Consider the following 10,266-nt stretch of genomic DNA (forward strand, 5'->3'; position numbering starts at 1 on the left):
GTTTTTAATTTGCCAGGTAGATGGCCTGGGTTTCAAAAGCTCCTGCCCAGTTTTATGTAGAACCAGGCAATAAAAAGAAAATGTTGCTGTTTTGGCATGTTTTATCACTTCCCTTCCCCATATGCTGCCTTTCCTTCCCTTCCCTTCCCACTCACGCTTCCTCCCTGTCCCCCTCTCATGCTTCCTCCCCCCCCCTCTCGCACTGCCTTCCTCCCACCTCATGCTGCCTCCCCCCCTCACACGTCCTCCCCCCCTCACGCTGCCTTCCCCCTCTCACACTGCCTTCCACCCCCTTATCGTGCGGCCTTTCCTCCCCTCTCACACTGCCTTCCATCCCCCCCCCCCTATCGCGCGGCCTTTCCTCCCCTCTCGCACTGCCTTCCCCTCCTCACACTGCCTCCCCCCACGCTGCCTCAGCCCCCCTTCATGCTGCCTCCCCCTTATGCTACCTTCCCCCACCGCTCTCGCACTGCATCCCCCCTTCTCACATTGCCTTCACTTCCTGCCCCTCACGCTGCTTTCCCTTCCCTCCCCTCACACGATCCTCCTGCCAAACCCCCTCCACCACCATTCAACTATCTGGTGGTCGACGAGGGGAAGGGCTGTCAAAAAATGTGCGAATTGAACAAATGAAAGCTTTTTTTTAAAAAGAACAGTCAGAACTGCTGCTCTGATCAATTCAGTTTTTACAAAGCAATGAATCACCAGATCGTAGCAGGATAGTTGAGAGGTATGCACGCTCGCTCTAAGCGGTCTAACCTCAGTTTGAATCCTGATCCAGCTATAAACTGTCATCCTGGTGTTTCACAGGAAAGGTGATTCATCAATGTGTGCGCCATCTCTCGGATGGATGTTAAACTGGGTGTCACATCTGCCAGAATCCCCCCTCCCCCTCCTTTCCCTCTCTCACCCCTCTTCCTCTCCCTCTCTCTGACCTGTTTCTCTCTTTTCCTCCCCCCCCCTCGCTCCTCTCCCCCTCGCTCCTCTCCCCCCCCCTTCGCTCCTCTCTCCCTTCCATCCCTCCTCTCTCCCTTCCATCCCTCCTCTCCCTCTTTCTCTCCCCCCTCCCCTCTTAATATTCCTGTCAACGAAGTGATAGGTTGTATTTGCTAGTGTGTAATAAAGTAAATGTGTAAACACTAACAGCCAACTAGTGGAGTTACCTGTGAGTTAACAGCCAATTGATTAATCAGTGGAGATTAATCAATAGAATTAATTACCTGGTCCTGATATAATACATAACTGCGACTTATGATGTCTGTTGGTGTTTAAGGGAAACATAACTATTTTCTGTTTGAGTAAAAGTAGTGGAAATAATTTTAAATGCATTGATGTGCTAATTAGGATCCGCCATTATGGAAATTCTCATTTTCGTAAATATCTCAACTTCTGGTACATGGAAATTTGTAAATGAGGAATCTACACATATGTTTGGAGGGTCAAGGAGTAGAGTGAACATATTTCCTTTGTTGTCAGAGATGTAGAATAATGTTTGGATAGCTTAATTACATGCAAAAATGGAAACAGCTTCATAAAGTTTAGTGCAAATGAGTTATTTTTCTGGGAACATCTTTTTTCTGATACTTGGGATATATATGAACACTGTGGTATCAGTGAAAAATTGTCGCAGGGGGGGGGGGGTGCAAGGTAGGTCCCACTGGCCCCTGGCCTATGAGCTGAGTATAACCACAGTCCCCTATCTCTCAGTAGGACATTGTTTCTCCACACTTTTCTGACATGTTGTATCCTCTCCTTTGCTATGTAAGTTTTATCCTCCTTCCTCCCCATGAATCCTCTTAGGAATTGTAAGAAATCCACTGTTGCTTGTTAAAGTGATTGTTTCTGCAAAGTTGTGAAACGAGAGTAGTTTTCAATTTGGAGGTGAAAATGAATCAGCTGTATTCTGGATTGGCCTCGTTGAAAGTGATGGAGATTACAATGGGAGCAGATTGCAGTGATGTGTAAATTGCTATCATAATGAGATGTGAATTATTACCCCTCCCCCCCCCAGGACTGAACGAAAACCAGATTCGTGTTTAAAGGGAGGGAGTCGCCCTGCCAGGTGTGCATCTGCCCTCGCACTCACTACCTGTCATACGTTTGCCTGTAAAGTAACCGAAGGGAAATTAAATAGAGATGGTGAGTTTTTTCACAATCACACTGTGAGCCAACATGCCAGGATTGTTTAAAATTTAAATTTCTCTCGTGTTTTACCAGCGATGTGTTTCACAGCAGTTTTTAGTAATAACTAGCGGAGTTCTCAGCGCAGAGTAGAGATTGCACATGACTTGCTGAAAAAAGTATAGTCTGGATATTGCAAGAAGATTCTTTTGATGTTTGTGTGATGTGTGTTTACCAGTGTTTAAAGCGTGTGGAGGTCCTAAGGGTCTCAGGGGTTAATAGGTTCAAAGGATACAAATGGTACAAAGGGTCTATAAGCCTCTTAAGGGTTCTAAAGGTCAAAAGGGTATGTTGCAATTGTAGTTAGGGTCTAAAGGGGTTTAAAGGGGCTCAAGCGGTCTGAGAGTCTTGAGGGGTCAAAGGCGTAGAAAGGATGTAAATTCTTAAAGGTGTCTAAAATGCCTAAACGGTCTTAAAAGGTGTAAAGGGTCCAAAAGACCCGAAGCAGTCTAAAGGGTCGAAAGGTTCAAAAGGTACCTTAAAATCGTACGTAATAAATAGACGTAGTCACTGTGAAACTGACATTCATCCAGGATGTAATTAAGAGACATGGGGACGTAGTTTAACTTTTACCACCGAAACATATGAATGGCTTTTTCTTAATTATATTACTGAAGAGGCTGAGGATGATGGTGAAGGTGATGATGTAGTGCAGGCATGATGGTCCAAATGGCAACCTCCTGCATTGAAAGTCCAATTATTACTTTGTCATCCACACCTATAATTGTGTCCTTATTCATTTTAAAGCAAAACTGAATTATTCGCACCTTGGGACTGAGAAAAGTTGTGCTCCATAAGGAACACTATTTATTCTGTACGCATTGATAAAATGAAAGAAGAGGCTAAATTTGAAGAGGAGGAGGAAAAATTTAAAGAGGAGGAGGATAAATTTGAAATGGGAGAGGATAAATTTGAAGAGGAGGAGGATAAATTTGAAATGGGAGAGGATAAATTTGAAGAGGAGGAGGATAAATTTGAAATGGGAGAGGATAAATTTGAAGAGGAGGAGGCTAAATTTGAAATGCGAGAGGCTAAATTTGAAGAGGAGGAGGCTAAATTTGAAATGGAAGAGGATAAATTTGAAGAAGAGGAGGCAAAATTTGAAATGGAAGAGGATAAATTTGAAGAGGAGGCTAAATTTGAAACGGAAGAGGCTAAATTTGAAGAAGAGGAGGCTAAATTTGAAGAAGAGGAGGCTAAATTTGAAATGGAAGACGCTACATTTGAAGAGGAGGAGGCAAAATTTGAAATGGAAGAGGATAAATTTGAAGAGGAGGCTAAATTTGAAACGGAAGAGGTTAAATTTGAAGAAGAGGAGGCTAAATTTGAAGAAGAGGAGGCTAAATTTGAAGAAGAGGAGGCTAAATTTGAAATGGAAGAGGCTACATTTGAAGAGGAGGAGGCTAAATTTGAAATGCGAGAGGCTAAATTTGAAGAGTAGGAGGCTAAATTTGAAATGGAAGAGGATAAATTTGAAGAAGAGGAGGCTAAATTTGAAATGGAAGAGGATAAATTTGAAGAAGAGGAGGCTAAATTTGAAATGGAAGAGGATAAATTTGAAGAGGAGGATAAATTTGAAACGGAAGAGGCTAAATTTGAAGAAGAGGAGGCTAAATTTGAAGAAGAGGAGGAAAAATTTGAAATGGAAGATGCTACATTTGAAGAGGAGGAGGCTAAATTTGAAATGGAAGAGGCTAAATTTGAAGAGGAGGAGGATAAATTTGAAATGGGAGAGGCTAAATTTGAAATGGAAGAGGCTAAATTTAAAGAGGAGGAGGCTAAATTTGAAATGGAAGAGGCTACATTTGAAGAGGAGGAGGCTAAATTTGAAATGGAAGAGGAAAAATTTGAAGAGGAGGAGGCTAAATTTGAAATGGAAGAATCTAAATTTGAAACGGAAGAGGCTAAATTTGAAATGGAAGAGGATAAATTTGAAATGGAAGAGGATAAATTTGAAATGGAAGAGGCTAAATTTGAAACGGAAGAGGCTAAATTTGAAGAGGAGGAGGCTAAATTTGAAATGGAGGCGGCTAAATTTGAAACGGAAGAGGCTAAATTTGAAATGGAAGAGGATAAATTTGAAATGGAAGAGGATAAATTTGAAATGGAAGAGGCTAAATTTGAAACGGAAGAGGCTAAATTTGAAGAGGAGGAGGCTAAATTTGAAATGGAGGAGGCTAAATTTGAAATGGAGGAGGCTAAATTTGAAACGGAAGAGGCTAAATTTGAAGAGGAGGAGGCTAAATTTGAAATGGAAGAGGCTAAATTTGAAGAGGAGGAGGTTAAATTTGAAACGGAAGAGGATAAATTTGAAGAGGAAGAGGCTAAATTGAGCAAATGAAAAAAGGGTAAGTGATGTGATGTCACATACTGGAGTTGGAGGGAGGTCATCTGCTTGTAGTGGGGAGGACAGCAATTAAAAAATAATAACAAGCCGGGAGGCGACGATGGTTCACGAGCGGTATTTGACAATGCAGATTGTTTCAGAAGACAAGGATGAGACAATGTGATAATTTTTGACCAAGTTATAAAAATGATCAACATGATGTAGTATGAGTGACAGGTTATTCGCTGCAAAATGTCGAAAACCTGGTTTCGTTCAACAACTTTCAAAATTTGATCTTTGCATAACCTTTAAAGGTCACAAAACAATGTTGTGGACATTAAAATAAGGAAACAGGATACGTGCTATAGCTTATTGGAGTTAGTTCGTCGAAGAAGGTCGAAAACCCGGTTTGATTCCCACAACTTTGAAAATTTGACCTTTGTGGCCTTTAAAGGTCAAAGGTAAAGGATTATGACCTTTGGTGCAAAACTTCCTCTGGAACATTCCAGGAACAATGTATCGTCATATAGGCTATATGGCATTTCACACTCATCGGATTATACATACTTTGATGAAATCAGCGTAAAAACAAACTTGAAGGGGGCGCCACGGGCAATGTGTTCGAGATAGAGAAAAATGGTTTCATGACTTTAGGTGGGGAATGACCTCAAGATGATGCATTAAAAAATATTGTCATCCTACCTCTCAAAGTTTGGGCGGTCGTATGATTTTTATGTCAAAATTCGCAATTTTCTAAGTTTTGACCTTGTGGCCTTGACCTTGGGACGAAAATGAAAAAATCGGACAACCACAAATTTTAGATCATTCATTTTGCTATTCAGATACCGAAGAACCCATTCCATTCAGTCAATTCAGGAGAAGATAGATTTTTAATCTGACGACCCCCTAAAAATGGCTATTTTGGGGCGTGGCTCCGCCCACAATTGGCGTAGCCACGCCCTCATCCAGGAAAACACAACTCGACATTGATATCGAACACATAACCAAGTTTCATCAAGATCGGATCAAAGTCCACAGAGTTATGCTCTGGACAGACAGACACACAGACATAACGAATATAGTGGTCACTCTGGCTGGCGCTCGTGAACCAATAATAATAAACCCAGGTATATTTGTGTACATAATAAAGAGATTGTCTCTTCATGTATAATAAATGACGATTATAATTTAGTGTTTGAAACAAGTTTGTACAGTGAAGACAAAGAGCAATGGTGTCTGAATTATAGACCAATGGTCTTTAGCATCTGTTTTATCAATCTTTTAAGTGTACGTTTGGAATGAACTCGCATTTTAGGGATTTGAGCACCTCAGTTACAGCCATGTGTTGGCAAAACATCGATGATCCATCACCACCTATAAACCCGAATTGGCACAAGCACCCCTACCCATTGTGAAGATGCCTTTAACGTCGGGCTGCGGCTGCTTGCATCACCACTGAAACGTTTTTCTGCCACTAATGGAGTGTACTCACACATTGTAATTTATTCAGGATGCTGGCGATAACTCGCCGACACTTCGTAAAAACACCCCGTGGAATCTTTAACCGCCATGGACTAATACAGACAGGAGACCGGGTTTAACGTCCATTCTGAACGAAGAACGGCGCACCTTGTGGAGCAACACCCCGCGTGCAAAATACTAGTCTAGCCGTTTCGAGTGGTGCTGGGAATCGAACCCAGACTAGACAGCTCAGATCAATCTGACACTGACGTCATTAATTAATCTGATGCCATTCGTTTAGTGTAGGCATATGTGTACCCTCCTGAAGTTTCCTTTTGACGTCATTATACACCTGCACCTTTTGTCTGTAAAACAATGTCCTGCAGGTTCAAAACAAGCTCAAATGAGCTAAGATCCTCGTCCTCTTAATGATGACATAAAAACGAAAATGACGTCATTGTGATGTATCAGGTTTGCGATAAATTATCTGTGCTAATGCCCGGCTTGATTCCCGCAAACAAAATTTAAACAGCTTGCCTAGTTTTGGAGATAATAGTATAGGCGATTTCCATTAGCGGTGATATTATGACGTCAACTTTTTTTCTCGGAAGAATCTCCAAAATCGGAGATGGTTACTGCATGCGCGTGGGCTTTCTGCATATACATGGCAAGTTTCACAAAGATCCGATGAAAACTCTGGGTTATGAAACAAAAAATGTCAAAAATAGGAATGACGTCATAAAAATTGATATGACGTCATAGTGATGTATCATATGTGCGGTAATTCATCTCTGCTAATGATGAATTACCGCACATATGATACATCACTATGAGGTCATATCAATTTTTATGACGTCATTCCTATTTTTGACATTTTTTGTTTCATAACCCAGAGTTTTCCCACAAACAAACATTTGTTCGATTCCCACAAACAGAATTCAAAAAGCTTGCTTAGTTTCGGAGATAATTTTTAGGCGATTTCCATTAGCGGAGATATTTTGACGTCATAACTTTTTTTCTCAGAGGAATTTTCAAAATCGGAGACGGTTACTGTCTGCGCAGGGTATTTTTACATATATATGCCAAGTTTCAGGAAGTTTCGATGAAAACTGTAGGCTGTGAAACAAAAAAGTCCACAAGAACAACAACGTGAGTAAGACTTAGAGATCCTCCACGAGGATCTAAAAAAAAATCCTTAACTCATTTCGAACCAATAAAAGGTCGTTGGCATTTTTGTGATCTCGCATTGTAGACCCTGGCAAGAGGCTAATGCTTGTAAAAGCGGTCACACAGGTGTGAGGGTACTGCATCTTACAGCTCGTGAATTGGAACCATTATACCTGTTCTTTCCGTTTTATAATGTGCCCCCTCTCCCCTCCCTTGAGTGTAATTGTTCACAGGAAGCAATTGGGCCATAATGGAAGGAATGCTGGAGTCGTAAAAGACCAGGATTAAAACGCAATGTTCTCTTGCGCAGCCTGCGATGGACGTGCTGCCTCGGTTCGGATGGTGTTCCCGGTTGTTGGCTGAGGTTTAACTGGGATTTCATTTGGAAATGATCACCGTCACTCCTCAGTGGTTGTAATCTCCTAAAATCGGTATCAAATGGCGGAACGAAGCCCTCCCGGGTTCTAACGTATCCGTATTCTTATTGTATTTGGGTTACCTTTTGAAGACCAACATGTGATGCATTCAAGCTTATTCACTGTAACTTTTTCCTGAATCAATGGAATGTTTTTTGATGCATTGGAACATTTTCTGATACATCGGAACCCATTGTTTTCATTTAAACCTTTTCTGGTTAATTTGAACCTTTTATTTTTCATTGAAGCCTTTTGATATTAATTAGAACCTTTTATTGCCCATTACAACCTTTTCTGATCCATTAGAGCCATTTTAAATTCATTGGAACGTTTTCTGACTCACCAGAAATTTATCTGGACTACTGGAACTTTTTCTGGTTCTTTGGGACTTTTCTGAATCATAGGAATGTTAACTCTGCAGGAACCATCCCGACTCCCGTATGGAGCGAAGCTTGTGGCCAAAAGTGAGTTGGATTCCTCGTTCAATCTGTACGAATCTCGCCAGTGTGTGTTTGTATACACGCGACATACACACGCTACAGGCTAGATCCATATCTGTAGTATATGTATCAATACCTACTGGCTAGTGGCTAGTTTTATGAGCAATGAAGCCACAATAGGAGTGAGACATCCATGATGTCTCCATTACTATTTATCCTTGTATCGGACTGAGTATTAAGGAGGCCTACAGTACATGGCAGATATGGAATAGACTGGGCTCAAGGCAACCACTGGAAGAGCTCAGCTTTGTAGATGACATCTGTTTGCTATTGGACACCAAGCAAAGTTTGCAAGAGAAAGTAAACAAGCTCCATGAGTATGCCTTGCAAGTATGACTGAAAATCAACACCAACAAAACAGAGAGCAGCAGACTACATGCACCAAACAACAATGTAATCATTTGCAATCATGAGAAGTAGACCAGTTTATGTATCTACTGATGAAGATGTAGAACGTAGAATTGATGAGGATGGGAGAAATCTGGAAATAAAATAATTTTTAAAAATACAACAAAAGAACAAAGTTTCAAATGTTTGACAGTATTTTAAAATCAGTTCTACTATTTGCATTGAACATCACCAAAGTTATTGCACAGAAACAAGAATCCTTTATTTATAGCGATCACAAAAATATTTTGCCAATCTTATGGCCAGATAGAGAGAGAGGTAGAAAGAAGGCTTCAAAGGAAAAACATCATGGAAGAAATAAAGATTGGGAGGTGGAGATGGATTGCGCACATACTGCCTATGGAAAACAACATCAGAAAAAGAGCGATACACTGTGAGCCTGAGGGTAGAAGGAGAGTTGGACGACCTACAGAGACCTGGCAGCCTACGGTGGAAATGTATCCGAGTTAACTGGAAGCCACCTGGACAGCGATCAGTCAGTGGGCACAAGACAAACGACAAACGAGATCCTCAAGAGGTTCGATATGCCATCAGGCACAACAGGATCATAAGGCAGTAAGGAAGCAACTGGCTACTTATCGATCCCTCCTGACTGGTTGTCGATTCCTCCTGGCTGGTTGTATTAAAATCCCTCTTTGGATGCTTATCTTCTTTTGTATGTTGCACATGACTGCAGGTAACATAATTTTCAGAGGGTGCAGCTATGCCGCTGATACTTGCTTGTCTGTTCTTCTGTTGCTTCCATCGATACATAAAAGATGCCATGCATGTATCCATCCATGTGTGCGTTTTGGTTCCACCCATTGGTTGGACAGTTCGTCTGACTCCACCGACAATTTCTTATGCTACGGCTACGACGTTCTTGCTTTTTGCTATGCAAAGTCAAAGACATCTTCGGAGCTGCCATATTCACAATCCCCATGCCCTCCCTATGAGTTTTCCCTTCAGTAAAAAACGACCAAAGCGACAGTTAAAAGGATTTTGAGTCGTTAGGCATCACAGGCCTTGTGAAGATAGACCTCAGCGATCGAGGCAGCATTCTGTTGCTTATACACCACCCAGAATAACTGTGGCATTCTCTCAAGCAGTGATTCTACCACAGAGGTTACATGGGTCCTTGCTGTTGGTGGACACTGCTCCTTCCCATTTCCCTGTCCAGGTGATGCACGACGTCATCACTGGGTGCTGAATGAAGGGAGCATTCTGTTTTTACTCCGTTTGCTTTCTTGTTTGTTTTCCTGGTTGTTTGTCCGGGCGATATCTCAGCCATCCTTTGAGCTAGGAAGCTGAAATTTGGGCACAATAGTGAACAAGTGCTTTGGCTACAAAAGATATTTTTTTGATATATTGATTAATCGATTAATTATTCATTTTTCGATGAATAATTTAATTTTCAAAAAGTTACAGATTCGCATGAAACAGTGATGGTTTTGGTGTGCTATTAGCCAATTGATTAGCCTGGTGTTAGTGGCTTAGTGGTTAGGGTGGTGGCTTGGGATCCTTGGGTCCTGAGTTCAAGCCCCGTTGGCCGCTGAATTAATACACACCAGGAGGTTGACTCAGCCTGTCATCCTTCCGAGGTCGGCAAAATGAGTACCAGAGTACTGGTAAGGGGGACACTGCATCAGCATCATAGCCGTGTCCCAATCAATGATGCAACCAGCAGCCACAAGCTGCACTCGATAGAGAGAGCCAATTAATTAAGAAATTAATTATTTTACGATTATTATTTCGTTATTTTAATTGCACAATTAATCAAATATTGTACACCGCTCCTTCTCAATTCCATGTCCATGTGGTTCACGGC

At 41.5% G+C, this 10,266-nt stretch overlaps 1 protein-coding gene across 2 annotated transcripts in view; it reads left to right on the plus strand.

Annotated features, from left to right (window-relative positions):
- The window catches only part of LOC147022342 (kinesin-like protein KIF9), a 147,453-nt gene extending 138,366 nt beyond the window's left edge, over positions 1-9,087 (plus strand). Inside the window, exons 22-23 of one of the 2 annotated variants that reach the window (XR_015061196.1) lie at positions 2,012-2,139; positions 7,369-9,087. The gene's annotated coding sequence lies outside the window, so the exon portion shown is untranslated. Of the gene's footprint in view, positions 1-2,011; positions 2,383-7,368 lie in introns of those variants that run through there. The other variant, XM_085893133.1, reaches the window with a different exon arrangement.
- Positions 9,088-10,266: the final 1,179 nt, after the last annotated feature.

Source organism: Eptatretus burgeri, chromosome 8 (assembly GCF_056783735.1).
Source record: "Eptatretus burgeri isolate ZD-2024b chromosome 8, Ebu_testis_v1, whole genome shotgun sequence".
Lineage (NCBI taxonomy): Eukaryota > Metazoa > Chordata > Myxini > Myxiniformes > Myxinidae > Eptatretus > Eptatretus burgeri.